General features: G+C 36.7%; 1 protein-coding gene and 1 long non-coding RNA gene across 6 annotated transcripts in view; one reads left to right on the forward strand and one right to left on the reverse strand.

The window, feature by feature from the left end:
• The window catches only part of RASGEF1B (RasGEF domain family member 1B), a 613,701-nt gene that overhangs the window by 442,159 nt on the left and 151,435 nt on the right, over positions 1-20,107 (forward strand). The window lies entirely within an intron of this gene.
• LOC135970790 (uncharacterized) overlaps positions 2,638-20,107 on the reverse strand; it is a 42,600-nt gene continuing 25,130 nt past the window's right edge. Inside the window, exons 2-3 of the long non-coding RNA XR_010586641.2 lie at positions 13,203-13,246; positions 2,638-5,154 (exon numbers count right to left, since the gene is read on the reverse strand). This is a non-coding gene — a long non-coding RNA (uncharacterized lncRNA). The remainder of the gene's footprint in view (positions 5,155-13,202; positions 13,247-20,107) is intronic.

The raw sequence follows: 20,107 nt of genomic DNA on the forward strand, positions 1-20,107 counted from the left end.
AGGGGCTGAAGTGGGGCAGGATCGTGCTCTATTCATTAGTGTCCCCAAAGCACCAAGCGCAATTCTTTTTACATCTTAGCTGCTTGTTAAGGAGAGGGAGTGGCAGAAAAACGAAAGGAAAGAAATTCTCACACTGATGAATCCGAGATCCATGTTTTCTGATTACCTGGGTTCAGGTTGCTTTTTATTACATGCCTTCTAAAACCTCTCTAATGAATTCCTTACTGAAAAATTTAACTTTACCTTAAAAGACAGTTGCTTACAGAATGATAACTCTTAAAAGGCTCTATTCATTTGGAAAAGTCAGAAACTACAATTTTTACACTAAGGAGTTTCAAAAAGAATCAGCCATAAGAGATGTTATGTTGAGATTAAAACAAAATAGAAGCTGAGCCCTATGATGTGCGCCTGTAATCCCTGCTATTCAGGAGGCTGAGGTGGGAGGATTGTTTGAAAGCAGCCACTGCACTCCAGTCTGGGCAACATGGTGAGACCCCATCTTAAAAAAAAAAAAAAAAAAAAAACAGGGAGAGAGAGAAAAGAGAAAATGAAAATGTTCTCATGCTTTGTGAAAGGAAGTTGTTTCCTTCATTCTCAGCACCACTGAAGGTGATCTTGCCAGGATCAGTAGGAAACCCCTAACTGCCAAACCCAAAGAATACATTCCAATTCTTCTCTGACTTGATCTTCACAGCATTTGACTCAATTGCCCTCTTCTGGAAAGTTGTTCCTCTCTTGGGTTTTGTGAGAGCAGACCATTCTAATTCTCATCTGACCTTCTTGGTCTCTCTTACAACAATACCTGCAATTTTCTGTTACCCAGTGTTCCGTCCCTGGTGCACTTTGTGTTTTTTTGTTTTGTTTTTTTGTTTGTTTGTTTGTTTTTGAGACAGAGTTTTGCTTTTATTGCCCAGGCGGAGTGCAATGGCACTCTTGGCACACCACGACCTCTGCCTCCCGGGTTCAAGCAATTCTCCTGCCTCAGCCTCCCGAGTAGCTGTGATTGCAGGCATGCACCACCACACCTGGCCAATTTTGTGTTTTTAGTAGAGACGGGGTTTCCCCATGCTGGTCAGGCTGGTCTCAAACTCCTGACCTCAGGTGATCCACCTGCCTCGGCCTCCCAAAGTGCTGGTTGTGGTTTTGTTTTTGTTTTTCGTTTTTTTTTTTTTTTTTTTTTTTTTTTTTTTTTTTGTAAATCAACTCTCTCTCTTTGAGCAGTTGTCTTTATTGTGTTGGTTCATTTACTCAGCCTGTTCAGAACCAAACTAGTTAGCTTCTCTTTCCCTTCTGCTTCTCATGCTCTACGAATGTTCTGTTTCTCCCTCAGTGGATGGTCCTGTCTTCTACCCAGCAATTCAGGCCATATGTCTGGGTGTCATCCACAATTCCTTTCTCTCTCATGAATTCAGTTAGCCACCAAACTGAGATGGTGCATGGTCCTTCAATCTCACGGTTTCCTTCCTCATTATGAATTCTCTGTTTATGGCCCTCATCATCTCTCATCTGGACACTGCATACAAGTTGTAAATACGATCAACTTACTTTCTCCACTAAGATGTGGAATGGCATCCATTGGCTTCTGAGTTGGTCCACACCTCTGGATGGCAGAGGGAGACATGTGGGATGTATCTACCCCTCTGGCCTCAGTGCCCACTGCCCATTCCCTCCAATGCTGTACCCCAGTCTCAACTTCACAACTCGGTACTGTTGTTCACACTGCTCCTTCTGCTTGTTCTTGCCTAGTTCCTTTTGCTTTTAAAAAATCTATCTTACAATTCACTTCCGCTCCTTTTCCTCCACTGCTAGAACCTCTGTTCTGGGTTAAAACTGTACCTTGCACTTTCTTTTATTGCAGCATTGCTCTCACTCAGTTGAAATAGCACGTAATTGTCTCCTCTGAGTAATGAGTGTGTCTCTAATCTTTGCCTTGAATATGTGGCACATACTAGGCATGGCATGGTCCAGAAATCCTGCTTGTGCCTGTGAATACCTTGTCTATTCATGTCACCACGTACTCAGAATGCAGAGCTCATTCAAACCTAGAATTCAGAACTCTTCTTCTCACTTGTGTATTTTTTCATTCTCCAGCCAGAGCACCAGACTCTTAACTTCATTAATGAGGAAAATAAAGCACTTCTTTTTCTTACAGATGATTAATGCCTCTTACTATGCTGAAACTCATCTTAAGGAAAGGAAAGATTTTTATCAGTTGAGACCATAAAGACTCAAGCCTTGGCCAGTGTGAATTCCTCTCTATTAACTGATAACAATGAGATTATTGAGGAAGATAGGCATATTAAACAATTTAGGTGATTCTACCCAATCTATTTTATTAAAGAGAATTGCAATGGGAGTTAGAACTGCCTGCTGTGCCTTTAGTAGGCAAGAGTGATAAACGTGATTAGCACTTCCAGTTGCTGTATGTATAAGGAGAAGGAAAAATGGTTATTGACTCCAGCTTGACTTTTGATATGAGACCAATCACGGAAGAAACCCCGGCTTCCTATGCCTTGAAAATATCTGACCTGTTTAAAGTTAGGCATTCTGGTAGGGGAATGCCAAGTGTGAAAAGATAAGAGCTTTGCACCTAGGAATTTAAATACCACACAAAGAAGAGCTTATTGCATTAAAATTGTAGTTTTGGGTTTTAGTCAAAACTGATCATTACAAAAACAAACTTCAATGATACACTTCTTGAGGATATGAGATACAAAAAAATCAAAATCCTCACAAACTTTCATTTCGGCACGGAACACCTCTTACTATGGGGAAACCACATGTATAATGATATAACCAACAAAGTTTTATCCAATGTATTACATGCATATCATTTGATCAATAGTGCTAGGTATTCTGAAACATACTAAAGAAGTTATTCCAGTCTTAAGGAATACAGACAGACTTATTCAGTGCTGGAAGGTCATTTAAATGTCACCTACTCTAACTTCCCATCTGTTTCTTAAATCTGTTCTACAAACATCAGCCAATCCTCTTGTAAATACCTCCAGTGATAGGGAACTTTCTGCCTTGTGAGGCAGCTCATTTCACATTTATACAGATCTTATTATGAATAATAATAAATAAAATTTATTGAGTGCTTACTATGTGTCAGATCCCAAGTTAAGTGCATCTTCAAAAATCCTGTTTAATCTTCATCACAACCTTATAAAATGGTACAGTTATTAATTCCATTTTAGTGGAATTAATGATGAGAAAACTGATGCTTAGCAAGGTTGGGCAGCTTACCCAAGAACACATAGCTGGTAAGTAGAGGACCTGGTTTTGACACCATGGTCTACGTTCATAAACAGTATACAAATGCAGCCTCTCTAACTCAACTTCCTTCCTATGTTGACCTTAAATTTACCTTCTTATAGCTTCCATTCATGGGTCTTGATTTTTAGTGGGCTGACACTAAACTTGTCCAATCCGTTTTCCACATGGTAACTCTTAAATTAGTTGAAGGTAGCTATCTAACCCACTCGACCCTTTCAGTCTTTCTACTGGATTTACAGTTCATTGCCTTCCAATTTTCCTTATGTGAGATGGTTTCTGGGCCCTTCAGCATCATGGTAACTGCCCTCTAGACTGATCTATTTTAGCCTCTACACAATTCACACAGTATAAAATTACTTTTTATGTAGAATTAGTTTTGTTGGAAGAATGGAAACACAAGGTTGAGTCAGATGCTTGTGGTCAATCAAAGTGACTAAATGTTTTGCATGTATGTTGGCAAGCTCTATCTCTGCTTTCCTATATTCACAAGTTGATTTTTTTTTTAACTTGAATTTAGAGCTTTGCACTTATCACAGTTATTTTTGTCTTAATTGTGTGGTTTATTATTCTAGAATGCTGAAGTCTTTTAGGATTGAGATTCTGCCATCTGACATTTTTTATATTCCCTTTGTATCCATTAACTTTTGCTATATAGTAAACCACCCCAGACTTAGTGAATTTTCAAATAGCAACTTTGCTTCTAATTCCATGTGTCAGTAGTTAGTTTGGACTCAGTTCAATGTCCTTTTAGACTTAACTGGGCTCACTCATGCATCTGTGGTCAGTTGGGAACTGGTTGGTCTAGAACAACCTCAGCTGTGATGGCTAGTCTCAGCTCTACATGACCTTTCATTCTCCAACAGGCTAGCCTGGGAAAGGGAGGGAATCCCATGACAGCAAATGAAATAAGAAGGCCCCCTGAGTCCTCAGCTCAGGACAGGCACATCATCACCTGCCCCACACTCTATTGGCCAAAATAAATCCCAAGGCCAGCAACATTGAAGGTTGGAAAAATAAACTCTATCTCTTGATGAAAGAACATTCAAAATCACTTTCCAAGGTCCTACATGTAGGAAGACACGAAAATTGTCATTTATGAAATCTGCCACCCTCTTAGAATCATGTCATTTGTGGATTTGATAAGCACACCACCAAAATTACCCCCTTTAAACGTTCATGGGAATTTCAATTTAATAATGTCTAAAAGTAAAGTCCTATGTCATATCACTTTTGCTTATACAATCTAGTTAGACAACCATTACCAATACACGGTAAACAGTAAAAAAAATAAATGCTAAATGATAACATTCTTTTTCTAAGAGGTATAATTTCAAGGACAGAAAGATCTGTAAGGGCCACCATCAGGAAAATGCTTCTAGATGAGATTAAACTTGGTTTAGTTTTTTTTTTTTTTTTTTTTTTAAAAAAAAGCTAAAATCTGAATTGGAAGAAAGGCATTTAGGTTAGGGATTGGCAAGTGTAAAAGCACACAGGATCAGAGAATGGACAAGAGTTACAAGACTGGAGAGTTAACTCTGAAAAAGAGTGGGAGAAGAAAGCATGGCTAAGTGGTGAGGGATCTATAGTAAGAGAATATGAATTTGAATTTGATTTGGTAAGCAGTAGGGGACTATAGATAGTTCTTGAGCAAAAACATAATGTGATTAAAATTTTTGAAGACTAACCTAGCATTAATTTGAATGGAAATTTTTGGAGTCAGGGAAACCATTCATAATAAGCCTTACGGCTTTGCTCTTTTCTTTTTTCTTTTCTTTTCTTTTCTTTTCTCTTCTCTTCTCTTCTCTTCTCTTCTCTTCTCTTCTCTTCTCTTTTCTTTTTTTCCTGATTGAAGCCAAACATCTGATACTATTTTTCCTAAGGTAGAAAAGAAATGGCCCAAATAATTACCTTCACAATAAGTTTCATTTCTACTAACTTAAGGAGCAGGCACAAAGTGCCAACATTTGGAAACAGGCAAGTGTGTTCTTTTTCTTAAAGAAGGGGAAAAGGAAATGTGACTACTTCTGCTTAAATTTGAGTTGTATGTCATGTGTACAGATTTTTCAAGGTTATTTCCTTCAGTGGCAAAATGATGGTTTGCAGAAATAAAAAGCTGACAGTTTCAAGATTCAAAAACTTAGTGATTCAGCAAAACCTTGAGTAATCACAAGAGTGTTAGTTTTCCATTCTGGTATAGAAGTCCTACTCACTGTAACAGGACGCAACAGACACCTAATTTTCTCAGCTATTCACTCAGACTGAGTCTTACTGTAGGATCTCTGTAGATAATGAAACCGCTCTCTCATCAATGTTCTAATGCCAGGACACTGAGAGCATTGGGAAAATTATTAAATGTTTAGAAAACAGTTTAGGATTCCCCCTAGAAAAACACGAATTTGTCAGAATTCCATCACTAGATGGATGATGTGATAAAGACCATTTTGACTGCTTATCTTCAGACCTTCTTGGGACACATCCTTTCTGGAAGAAATCAATCTAAATCTTCATTTAACTTTGTACACCAAAATGAATTCCAAGAATTGAATGTAAATAAATAAATAAATAAATAAATAAAATTTTGGAAAACATCCTGGTGATTCTTTAATGATATTTTATTAGAGTACGACTTTCTTCGCTTAAAAATGTTGGAGCCCTAGGGTGCTAATGGATCTAGGCAACAATTAATGCCTATTAAAACCATTAGCTCTTTGGGAATTTTGTAAAGGATACATCAGGCTGACGATGCCGAAATCACTAATTAATTTTAACATTGCTAAACGTGGGACACTCAGAAATTATGTGTCTCATGACATTATGCAATAGGAAGTTTATGACACCACCTATGAAGTATTCTGCGTAAAGATATTAAACCTGAAGCTTATCAAATCCGTAAATCTGACTACGACTTGATTGAAAATTTAGTGATAAAGGAATATAGTAAATGACATCACAAGGATAAATCATCCAAACCCAGAAAGCATAATATTCTTTAGGATTAGTGACCTAGTTTCCTCAACGAATAAATGGCCTGGAATAGAAAAAAGAGGGAGAACTTAAAATAACATACCAACCAAATATAGCACATGGATCCTTTTTTAATACGGATTCAAAAATCCAATTCTGAAATGACATTTTTTAAAAATCAGGAAAAACTGAGCGTGATTGGATATCAGACATGAAGGAATTACTGTTAATGTTGATGAGTGTGTTTATTGTATTTTAGAAGCTCTTATCCACTAGAGACATACTCTGACGTATTTATATATGGCATAACATTATATCTGAGATTTACTTTGAAATGCTTCAGCAAAAGAACCCTGGGGAAAGGGGAGAGAATTGATGAAAGAAGAATTGCAGAGTGTTGATAGTTATCGTGCCAAGTAGTAAGACATGTGGGTTTATTATAATATTCCTGCTTCTTTTGTGTATGTTTGGAAATGCCCATTCAAATTATTTCAAAGTCATTGGAAAAAATCACAAAGGAAAAGGTCAATATGTTCTATTTAAATGAAAGTAAGAACTTCTATGCCTTCTTAAACAGCAAGCTGAGGCAAATATTAGTTACAAATATGGCAGACAAGGAATTAACATCTGTTTTTCTACACATACATGCATATGCATATACATGCAGGTTGATAGGAAAAATACTCAGCGTCCAATAGCTAAGTGATATAAACATAGAATTCAGAAGAGGAAATGTAAATTGCTTAAAATGTCAATTTTTAAAAATGTCCTTTTAGAAATAATCATTAAAAAGCAAGCTGAATTATTTAGCACTGCTAAAGCAAGCTGTCCTCCAGAACATCTATGCCTATTTTGTCCTGGAAAACAGTTATTTCCTATGATCAATGAGAAATTTTTGAAAATAGTAGCCTTCTTATTAAATGCCAAAAAAGTGCCGTGTGCTGTACAGTAAGGACTATTTTGGGAAAGTCTTTCTAACACTTCTTCAGTGCTGATAAAATCCCAGCCAAGAATTTCTGCTGGGGCTGGAGAGATAGTGTTTCAGATGAACTCAGGGAGTGGGTTATGACAAGGAAGGGCTTCACAGGGTGTTTCTAGGGGTGATGACAATGTTCTTCTTAATTTGGTTGATAGCCATATGGGTGTTCCTTTATAACTACTTATTAAACTATACATACAGATTTTATGCCCTTTTTGGTAAATGCATTTTATTTTATAATACAACTTTTTTTTTTTTTTTAGAGTAAACTTCGACAAGTGTGGTCACCCTTGAGTTGAGTTGCTTTATGTGGTGATTGGCTCCAAATCACCTCAAGTGACCAAAGTGGATATAACTGCTTTAGAATAGAGTCCAGCATAACAGTAGGGTGGGAGCTCAATAATGGTAGAAGCTATTTCCCGAGAGGAACTCTTAACTCATGTTTGGCTATTTGGTTTCCCCAGAGGCATTACTGGCTGTTGCAGGGGTGTCCAGTTCTGGAACTACCCTAAAATATAGTACTCCGGGAATACTAGTACTAGTAGATAGTACTGCAAGAATTCTCTGAGAAGGTATTTTTTTTTTTTTTCAAAAAATCACATCCATATGGGATGTTTTTAAGGACCAGAAGAACTCCATATGTATGATAAATTAAGATACTGTCCTCAGAATTTCTACGAATGGACACACTCTGAGATGGCTTTCTAATGGTGAAGATGGATTTATTCTTAACTGTTTTAATATTCCTACCTAGCTCTTCCAGGGGAAGATGGGAGGCTTGAATAAAACAGTGGATGATTAGATTAAGCTATGATATTCAAAAATCAACCAAGTTCCTTCTCTAACATTAACTTTCGGCTCTATGATTCTGTGTGCAATTTGTAATTGATATGTCCAGAAGGCTTGCGTGCTAAGCAATCATATCTGGTCAAGATCAAATCCTATTCTTAGTATCAAGTGCTCAACAATAATTTGTTGACTATTGTCATGCAAAAAAAAAAAAAAAAAAAAGATAAAAACAACCCAAGAATACCAAGGAAAGATGTTACCATTTGTTGATAAAATTGTGGAGATAATCTATTTTAAAGTTGTTTTTAGAAAACCTACTAAATGTCTCAGACAAATAGGAAAATATAAATATAATAATAATTCATCTTTAATGGCTTCTAATAATTAAGTACTTCCTTTATCATTAAGAATAAGTAACTAAGGCTTTTCATGAAACCGTACAGCTCTCATTATGTTCTATAATTTTCTCTTCCCACTGCTTTTCCTAATCTCCACCAACTTTATCAAATTACCTGGGACCAGGGTGGTATATTTTATCTTCAAGAAAGTCTCTTCCAGGGACAAGAGATTTAATCTTTAAGTTTCATCCATGAGTTTGGAATGTTAATTAATGACAAATAGAAATGTCATTTGATTATTTACAATAGAATTTGGATGTCTTTTCTTTTTTTTTTTTTAACTCTTTTTCTGATTATGGAAGTAATACTTTATTTTTCCTCATTATGGGTAATTTGGAAAAATCAGGGAATGTCAAAAAGGAAACGAAAATTTCCACAATCCAAAGACAACCATAGTTAATATTTTGTTGTATTTTCTTTCCATGTGTGCACACATTTGTGTTATATAACTTAGATAATTCAGCGTATGTAGTTCGTCTTTGCTAGTTCATGCACCTTATTCATTTTAGCTTCATATTTTCATGAGCATTTTACAATGTCACTAAATAGATTTCAAATATCTCAATTTTAATAACTAATATTTGAGTGTATTACTATAGCTTAAGTTATTTTTACCAACAACCAATTCTGGACATTTTGGTAGTTTCTAATTTTTGTCATTATAAATAATGTTAAAATAAATGATGAACATACTTATATGTAGATCTGTGTATGTTTCTCTGATTACTTCCTTACAATTATTCCTAGAAATGAATAACAAAGGTTAGAAATAAAATTTTATAATATGTATTACCTAATTAGTTTTTGAAAGTATGTTCAGTCTATGTTTTTACTAGCAATATTTAAGAATGCCAATCTCATTATACCTCCATCAGCACTGAATATTATAATTTCTTTCTTTTTTTTTTTTTGAGACAGAGAAGTCTCACTGTCTTGCTCAGGCTGGAGTGCAGTGGCCCAATCTTGGATCACTGCAACCTCCATCTCCCAGGTTCAAGTGATTCTCCTGCCTCAGCCTCCCTAGTAGCTGGGATTACAGGCACGGGCCACCACGTCCAGCTAGTTTTTGTATTTTTGGTAGAGATGGGGTTTTGCCGTGTTTGTCAGGCTGGTCTTGAGCTCCTGACCTTCAGTAAGCTACATGCCTTGGCCTCCCAAAGTGCTGGGATTACAGCCATGAGCCACTGTGCCCAGCCTGAATATTATAATTTTTAACCTTTGCTAGTTCAATAAATTAAGTCTCATTGTTTTCATTTGCTATTATTTATTTAGTAGTGGGGTTTATTTTTTCCTATGACTGTTTTTTATATGTCTGCATCTGTATAATACATGTTCATTTCCTTGATCCATTCTTCTATTCGAACTTTAGTATTTTAATACTGACTTTAAAAAAATATATGTGACAGGGATAAAAAAGAAATATATTAAATCATATATTTGTTTAATTGTGGAATTGTTTCGTAATCTCTCCACCTTTCCCCTTCTCTCTTTTCTGTTCCTCATTTCTCTGCTCATAAGGGGGAATGTTGAACTCTGCTGATTAGAGTGAGGTGGGGTTGGGAGAGTATAGGCTAAATTGATAAACATAAGAAAAAGCATGGACATATATTTTTTAAAAATTAGATGTGGAAATATAGAGATACCTGATTGGGGGCTGGGGGAATATTTATGAAAACAGCAATAGGTTGGAGCTACTTAGCAGGAGGGATAAGAGGAAGATAAGAAAAAAGCCAGGATGGGCTACAGTTTGGGTACAAGATAATAAGGAGTATGAGCAGCTGCTCTGATTAATGAGGCTTTGATGAAAGGGATGGGCAAAGAGGATTTTTAATAAATTTTACTGTGTTTCATGCAGTGAAATCTCTTGTTTCCTGCTATTAATACCTCTGCTCCTCCAAACAAAACAAAACAGTCTTTAATAAAGTGTCTGCAATCCTCTTCAAGGTCACGGGATTTCATCTGTGTTTTGTTTGGATGTGTCCTTGGGGTAGGATGGGCCTTACCAGGAGTTTGAAAAGCCCAGGTTTATTATTTAGGTTAAACTCACATAATAAATATAAATAATCCTGTCATATTTTAAAACAAATATTTCCCCTATTGTCTGTTTTATCTTTTAAGGCTTTCATAAAACTTTATGAAGATGATATACATGCAAATGTTTCTCACTGGGCGTAAAAGATGAATTGGTTGAGATTTTAAAAATAGGGTTTTTTAATACTGCTTTAGAGTCTAGGAGGTAGATATAGAAACTTGTCATAGATACTCTAGGAGGTGGATATAGAAACTTATAAAACTTAGACTGAAAAAAAGGTCTCTTCTATCTAGGAAATAATTTTTTTAATCAAATATATAGCATTAGACACACATATAATACAGTGAGGTTTGAGGAACCTTCCCCTGGGCCTGTTCCAGTGACACAGGTAACTTGGGTTAATTCTGTCACAGTCATGCTTCAGTATCTGCAGGGATTGGTAACAGGACCCCTGCAGATAGTAAAAGCTGAGGTCCCTGCTGTATGCTAAAGTCCCTGGTACAAAATGGTGTAGTACAGTCGACCTTCCTATCTCTGAAAAAAGATAAGGCAAAACACTCAATAAAAGAAGACTTCATATTCAGAGATGCCACTGCTCCTTTCATTAAATGGTGGGTAGGCCAACTGTATCATGCTTCTACTGTATTACACTTTTTGACATCTAAATAAGTATCTATATCTATATATCTCTGTCTCTATATGGTTAAATCTACAGGTGGATGTGTGTGTTTACTGAAGTGACCCAATATCATCACCTTTCTTTACTTCTGATTTTTCTGTGATGTCAGTATTTACATTTAACACTGAAACAATTATGGAATAAATGACTTTGATGTATAGGATGAGGTGAGGATTGAGGTTGATGTTTTCCTCCAGATTTTTTTTTTTTTTTTGAGACGGAGTCTCGCTCTGTTGCCCAGGCTTGAGTGCAGTGGCCGGATCTCAGCTCACTGCAAGCTCCGCCTCCCGGGTTTACACCATTCACCTGCCTCAGCCTCCCGAGTAGCTGGGAATACAGGCACCCGCCACATCGCCCGGCTAGTTTTTTGTATTTTTTTAGTAGAGACGGGGTTTCACCGTGTTAGCCACGATGCTCTCGATCTCCTGACCTCGTGATCCGCCCATCTCGGCCTCCCAAAGTGCTGGGATCCAGATTTTTTTTTATGTCATCATTGGAAAGTTAATTCATTCCCTGTTAGTTTATGATACCAAGAAAAGAAAAATAGCTCAGAGCAGTCTGAACTGAGATATACAAAATTTATCAGGCCCAGAGACATGAGTATGGGACTTCAGCCCCGTATTCATGCCTGGGGATAATTATTTAAAGCCATTTTTCCTCCTAACTGCCTCACTCATTATCTTCATGTTCCTGGAAATTGTGATACAAAAACCAATATATAGTCAATTAATAGTTTATATTAACTTAATATAAATTCTCGTTAAATACCTTAAGAACTACTACTTCTATTTTCCATAAAAACCCACCTATAACTACCACAAATCAGAGTGTATATTCAAGACAACTTAAATTTATCCATCAGGTGACCATTCTCAAGCTTTAGATGATGATTAAGTATTTAGTTTTTTATAAACTATATAGGGAAACAAGACAGGTATGCCCATTAAGACCACTAAATATGGAGTTTGTTATAGACTCTATATTTAATCATGTTTTCTAGGCCAGGCACAGTGGCTCATGCATGTAATCCCAGCACTTTGAGAGGCCTAGGCGGGTGGGGATCACTTGAGCTCAGGAGTTCGAGCCCAGCTGGGGAACAGGGTGAAACCTGGTCTTTACCAAAAATAAAAAAAATAAAAATAAAAAAAATCAGTCCAGTGTGGTGATATGCATCTGTGGTCCCAGCTACTCAGGAGGCTGAGGTAGGAGGATCATTTGAGCCCAGGAGGTGGAGGTTGCAGTGAGTCAAGATTGCACCACTGTACTCCTGCATGGGTGAAAGTGAAACTTTACCTAACACACACACACACACACACACACACACACACACACACACATTTTCTAAATCTCGTTATTTATGGTTGACAGTACACAAAACAACTTGTGAATTTTAAATATGTATTTTGAATCTGGTCACCATACTGAACCTTTAAAACATTAATTCTAATGTTTTATTCACTCTCCTGGGCTTTCTAAAGAGATGTATATCTGTATAGCTAGAAATAAAATATCTAGAAAAGAGATAAAATCAATTTCACGTTTTATATTTTGATTGGAAGATTTTCCAGGAAAGTTTTTATAATATTGGAAAATAATAGCCAGCTCATAGCTAATTATGGAACACCAGAGACATTCCTATCTAACTCTGATGTCATTAAGACCACTTTTTATGGCAGACACATTACAGATATCATTTAATATTCTCATTAACTTAGTAAGGGAGGCATCACTAATACAAAATACATTTAACCTTGATTAAATACATAATTCATCAATGATGCTATATTATAGATGAGGAAATCAAAACATGAAATGGTGAGGACCTTGCCAAGGGTTAAACAGGCAGTGGGATTTGAACCCAAGTCTGTGATGTTCTGTGATGTTCTGATCTGTTCAATAGACCTCGTTGCCTATTTGTCCTTCCAGCAAAAGTAAAGCACTCCATTTGGAGTGTAAGTATATTTAAATTTTATAAAATGCTTTTACATACTTCATTTTCTATTCTCTCAGAATTAATGCTTAAGTAGGTCCACAATACATTTTAAATCATATGAATAAACACAAAAACTTTATGTCACTTACCTTATAGGTGGTTTAGCGACATCACAGTGTCTGTCACCAACTCCCTGAAAAAGACAAGGCAAAGCACTCAAAGACTACTTCCTATTCAGAGATGCCTTTGCCTCTTTAATTAAAACAGTGATTGTGTCTCTGCTGTATTCAATAATACTGAATTGGGGTAATTTTATGAGAGAATTGGTGTGAGTTCAGGGGTTTGGGAGAAACCCAGATTAGAAAGACTAATTGTCCTATCATGTTGAGAAAAAGGAGCTAGTGGAGAATTTTCAAGTTACCATGTGGATAAAATTTGTGTGAGGGAAGGGGATAGAATTTTTTTTTCTTAAGCAATCCAAATTTGCAAAGGGCAACATTTGATATCATATTTTGAATGGAGTCTAGATTCCTCATAGCTTGCTGGAGGCTTTACCAAGCATTGGTGATACCATTGCTTGAGCTGATACCATTTCGTCTATGAACTGATACCACTTTGACCTTTCTTAGAAAGATAATAATGGCATTTTATATTCTTTTAATCTTTCTATTAGAAAATGTAGATTTAGAGTTAAGGTGCACGTGTTGTTCCTGTATGCCGAACCTGCTCATCTGAACTTCACAGTGGCCTTTGTCCCGGATTTTCTTGTTCCATGACTAAGATCAGGTTAGGGTGGGGCTATGTCTGAATTATGATGGCATGGGGAAGCTGGAGAATACCCACTGTGCCCTCATAAAAACATTTGTAATGGGTTAAGTTAGGAAAACAGCACTCAAGAGACTTTTTTGAAGTCAGGCTGAATTTCTCCATGTTAAATTCTACTGATTAAGCTGTGTAGTTCTGTGTGTGTGTGTTTGTGTGTCTGTGTGTGTGTGTGTGTGTGTCCTCTTCTGGCAGGTAAAACGATCCTTGAAAGAATGCTGGAGATTTTCCAGAATCCTTTGGGTAACTTCTGGTCTTAGATTTTTTAATACCAGGAATAATTCTAACAGAAATCAGCTTCACTGTCATTCAGGTTCTTTATATAATGTATCCTACTATACATTATTATTTAGCCGTTGAAAACTATGCATCTAAACCATATGCAGTAACTTGGGGAAATAGTTTATAATCATCAATAAAATATCTTAATTCAAATTTAAATTGAGTCAGATCTCTTTTGGTTGCCAGTAACATTGACCTAGCTCAGATAAAAGGACTTTTATTTTAAGTATGTTTCAGGAGCCTCATGAGAATCAATGCATAGGAGTCAACAACAGATAGACCTCTTGGAAACTGAATCTGGAAAATTACTAAGCACAAAGGTCTTCTCTCAGGCTACTAGATTTTCCTCTCGAGCCTTCTCCCTGCATGCCTACTCCATATTTCTCGCTCTACCACTTCAACCTCCTCCCCTTAAACGTAATTTTGCTGTCATCATAACTTCAGTGTGCACATTGTTCAAAATGTTTTCCTTAGCTTCTATTATATCATGCATCTGCTCATCTCAACCTCATTACTAATTGATTTCATTTCTCAATCTCCCAATTCCAAATTCCTAAATTGAGTGGTCTAGCTCATTTTTTTGTTTGTTTCAGTCAAACCACAACTTCTAGGTCCTTTGTTAGTTAGAATGGACTGTGGTTGTATCCAGTGTCCAGAGAGGTCAGGTCACGTTGGTGTAAGGTATGTACGCCCAGGCTGGAGGAGCCCCAGGTGAACAAAAATGTCTAGTATTTAAATATTATGTAGAAATATGTATAGAAAATAGAATTAGAAAAATAACAGCAGTTGTTTTTAGGTAGTGATTTTACAAAGATTTTTCTTTATTTTGTCTAATTTTTCTTTAATGAATCATTTTATAATCACAAACATTGTAAACTTCATGCATAAAAACATGTTTAGAAGAATGATAATGTTAAAACTAAAAGAGACTTCAGGATGATTTAATTCAGCACCACCTCAATTTATAAAAGTTGAAACAAGCCCACATAGATTAAATGACTTGTCCAAAGTCACAGAGCAAGGGAGTGGCCAAGCTATGAGTTTTCCAGCTCTTATTCTGAAAGGATCTCAGCTGCACATGATACTGCCTTGCCTGAACCAAATGAGATAAATGCCTCTGATTGCAAGTCAGAGCCTGTAGGTAGCAGATCTCTGAGCGTGCCATATACCTGTAAACTGTGCTCTACATCTTTAGAGCTTGGAAGTTTGTTAAAATAACACCTTGTTGACTTAAAGCAGAACTCTAATCTCTAGGTTTCATTAAACCATCATTTTGCTATGAGGTACATTTTGTTAAGGGCTTCTATTTATACAGTTCAAATTCAGCTCCGTTTCATGTTAAAATAATACCGACAGGAAAGAAGCAAAAGAGGAATAAGGGAATTTCCAGATGTGAAGTACAGTCTCACTCTGTGCTTGTGTCTGTCTCTCCACTAGGGTGGTTTTGGGTTCCTGCTCTCCAGTGTGTTTCCTCTTGATGGATTAACATGATCTCTTAAGAAAAGAATAAAGTTTTTTGAGGTAAGGGTGAAGTAGAGATTGGGAGGAACATAAAATGAGATCGACATTGTGGAAGAAAAGGAAAGGAAAGGTAGAAGTCTCTTAAGGTTCCATTTGAAAACAGGACTTCAAACTGAAATGAAATACCATCGCTTAAAGAAAAGATTCCTACACAGTTTGAAACTTCTCCAGCTTTTAACCTAAAGCAAACAAAAGCCCTGAGGCATTTAGTCATTTCTGGGCATCAAAATGCTGAAAGATAATTCTGGCTCAAAGGCACTTAGAACACGTAAATTTCCCCTGCATGGAGCCTTAGAGAAGCTGAAAATAGGATTCAGATAGAAGTTCCTGGACTTGATTTTGAGTTTATTTAGTATTTATTTCACCGTTGGTTTAGGAGAGGATAAGCTAATACAATGTATGTCACATGAATGACAGACTCAAGACTGAAGAAGTCTCAGTAGTCTATAATGATAGCTTGAAATATTATGCAAAACAAATTGAGATGAAAATTTTTAAATGTAAATAAATGTAAAGTCCTAAACTCAGAAACAAAAACTAGTCACACAAATAAAGGATAGGCTGATGTTGTGTAACAGTAATTGACATAAAAACATCTTCGAAGTGTCAGTTAATATCAAGCTTAATATAAGTCAAGGATGTATAAGACAATGATCATAGAAAAAAAGTCTAAAATAATTTTTTTTCCGGTTTTAGTATTTCATATTAGAAAAATGGCATAAGCAGACTGGAAGATGCCCAAAATAGGGAGGAGGGCCTGTAAACCACGTCTTAGAGAATATGAATGTTTATTTTGGATGAGGATATTCAGTTTGGGGGAATGAGAGGGAAGGAACACATAATAATATTTTTCAGATATTTGAAGGATCTTCATAAAGTTAGAGGGCTTTTATATAGATACAAAGCATTGAATTTACGGGAGGCAGAATTCACTTCCAAATGAGGAGGATCATTTATATAATGATCAAATCTATGCCCTAACCAGAATGAGTTACCGTGTGACATAGTGTCTTCTCTATTATTAGAAGAGTTTAAGCAGAGGTTAAAGAATGTGTTAGATAATGGTGGGGTTTCTTATAAGACTATGATATGACATGTGTATGACTTAACAGTCATTTAAATTGTTTTTTATTCTTTTCCATCATTTATTTGGCAAGATATATCACTGCCTTTACTTAAAGGTAGACATTGGCTAAATTTGGATAATAAAATGACTTAATAACAGCCAATAAACCAGCAGTCAAGCTTGACCCCATGCATTCCATAAGTAACAAGTTTGCTTATACTTGTGGAAATGCAATGAGACTTGTGAACTATTTTTTTACAATTCTCTCAACAAACATTTATTGAACATCTACCACATACCAGGCCGGCACTATGGCAGAGTCCAAGACACAAACATGGATTTCCTACAATTCAGGTGTATTTGGGGCTATTACCCAAATAACATGCAGGATGGTATATTCTTAATACTAAAATGAACTTCTGTTTTAAACTTTTCTTGATTTAATGTTACCCCATCTTGTTAGATGCTTTGACATCCTTAGGTGAAAGTTGTTCTTACGTACTTTAGTGAACCATTTGTAACATTTTAGTAACTTTCAGCTGAAACCCTTTAATGTCTGCCAGTTAAGAAAAATGGTTTTCCTACATTCTTTTAAAGTGAAGTAGAAAACAAATGTGTGTGAACAGTATTTGTTACAGGCATCTTCCTCTACCCTGCTGTCTTCCAATATCTAGCAGGTTTATTCAGGTGCTTATACCTAAGTTATCTTTTTATCTTACTAGTTGAGCTAGTGAAATTTAAGTTCTGAAGAAATCTCATATAATTAGAGGCTCTTTGATCTGGAGTACTCCACAGTTAATGTGTGAGCAGATGTTGGCCTGCATTAAGCACTAAGATCAAAAAAGAGTTAAATGGGAGGTTAACTTTGCAGGCTTCAGTGGTATCCAGCTGGTTCTGAATGTCCACTTAGACATGAGGCAATTGGCAAATTAGGTTCCAGTGTTATTTGCTCTTTGATTACTTTGCAACTAGCTGCTTTCTTTCTATGTATGTATGTATGTATGTGTATCTCTCTCTTTTTTTTTTTTTTTTTGCAAATTACATCAAGTTCTTGCTTTTGTTGTTTAAAGCAATCTCTGAACTTGCATTCAATTTGCTAAATCACCACATTCCCATCTGGGTGTGTAGGTTCAGGGGGTGGAGCTAGGGGAGAAGTCCTTGACCAAATCTATGTTGCTACTCTTGAGCTGAAATGTGATCCTTTTCAGCAAAAGACAAGACAGACTAATTCCCCATATGGAGAAGAGCCAGGCTGCTTAGCAAGCTGGACACGTCTTCACCATTCCTTGTTGCTTAGGGTTGGCTGTCTAATGAATCTGTGTTCTGAGGACTCAAGTCTGAGAGCTATGTTCTTAGAAACATTCATAACCACTTTTCTGAATACCCTTCCTCTTAATTCCACAAGACAGCACAGTTGAGGGTCAGTTGGTTTATTTGAGAATATCCAATGACTATTTTAAAATAATCATTATAATCAAATACTCTTTTTGTTTGAACAACATGTATCAGCACTTGAACAGAAGCCACCACTGGTTAAACTCACACTCTATCACCAATGGCACATCTATGGAAAATCAGATAGATTTTCCATAGATAATAATGGTGAAATAGAGTGTCCCTAGATTATATGACACTTTCCTACTTACCTAATGCAATCTTATAAAATGTGGGAAGGATCCCTTTTCAAAGCTGTCTGTTTACATTAATAAAAAGAGAAATATTAGATTTCTTCAGCAGTAGCTGGGATCCAAGAAGAATCACTGGTTTATATCTTTCCAGTCCTGGTGATCCCCAGGCAGAGGTTGGTTGAAATACCCATGCCAAGTGGTGTTAGAGGAGTTCCTTCTAGTGATACTACTCTTGCCTGGTTATGCTGGAAAGAGCACCTTCATAGTCCTCCCTGCTGTTATGTCTGGACCCTGGCTCTTGTATAAGACAGGCTTGTGACTTCATTCACTGCAGCAGAAGTCACATCAGTCTACTCACAGTTCCTTGCAGTATTTAACAGTTATGTCAAAATGAGCAGAGTAAGAGCACACTCAAAAAGATCCATATGACTTTTATTTGTTTTTAAAAGTTTTCATCTAAAGCAGAATAGGGAGGGTGCATGTAAATAACTCTCCAAGAATGACTCTACTTTTTTGGTGTGTAATGGAACATCTTCAGTACTGCTATCCCTACCAGATTGTCCCATCCTTTCAGCTGAGCCCTTGCTCATATCATCCAGCATGATACTATCAACACAGATAAGTTTCAAGGCCACAATTTCTGAAAGTCAGCTGAGGGAACTACAAAATTTATTGCTGGAAATTCCCAGGTACCACTCCTATATGTATGGCGCTGTGATTGTTAACGTGAGGGATGGAGCAAGAAGCACTGATGCTATTTTGTGTACTTATTAAGGAAGTTCTAAAGTCCTGAGAGAGCCAGGTAGGTTCTGGTCTAAAGATTCTTAATCACTTTCTGTGGCTTTACTATAGTGCTGCACCTTTATATTTCTCTCAGATTTTACTCCAGACTATTAGGTGTAGATTCTGGCTAAAACATTTTCTTCTTTTAAATAGTTTTCAGAAGTCTTGCATATAGCATGGTCAAGATAAAATATGCATGTCTAAGGAATTAAAACTGTTCATAGGCCATGAGTATAAATGTCTTGCTTATAAATGATGAATTCTAGGGAGGAAATCATGCTATTGTTTCAAGGGACTCTGATTGTTGTCCTCTTGTAGTTTGGCATGAATCATTCTGAGCTCCTACCAATTAAATGTACATTCTTATTATCATAACAAGATGAACCAGAGGCTTTCAAACATCAAAATATCTGTTGGAGCTGGCATACAATAAACTAAGGTTCGCCTTTCCAGATGGTTCTGGACATCAACTTTAGGTATAATATCCCTTCCAACCTCAATAAAGCATTCAACAAAAGACTCCAAAACTTACCATACTTGATGATGGATCTAAATAGGACATCGAAAACCCAAAGGCACTAGCCAGTGAGACTGTATTAAAACATGCAAATGAATTTGCAGATATTAATAATGGTGTTATCTCCAAATTTAGACCAGCCAAATTCACACGCCAGTGAGAACCAAACAGGTTTTGCATTAGGGCTGGTCCCCATCTCCTCCCACTTGCAAGTGGAGTCTCGAAGCAGTGTTTCCTCTACCCTGCTGGGTGAACAGAAGCCTAGTGCCCATGTAAGCCCTGAGCTACAGCCTCCCCTAACCTTTATGACCATGGTGACTCTGCCTCCCTGGCCCTCCTACTAGGCCTACTTCCTTTTAACTCTTCAGCCCTACATAACTTTCTCAGCTAGTTTCTATGGGACCGTTTTTCATTGAATTAGGACCTCCTCACTGG

Source organism: Macaca fascicularis, chromosome 5 (assembly GCF_037993035.2).
Source record: "Macaca fascicularis isolate 582-1 chromosome 5, T2T-MFA8v1.1".
Taxonomy (NCBI): Eukaryota; Metazoa; Chordata; class Mammalia; order Primates; family Cercopithecidae; genus Macaca; species Macaca fascicularis.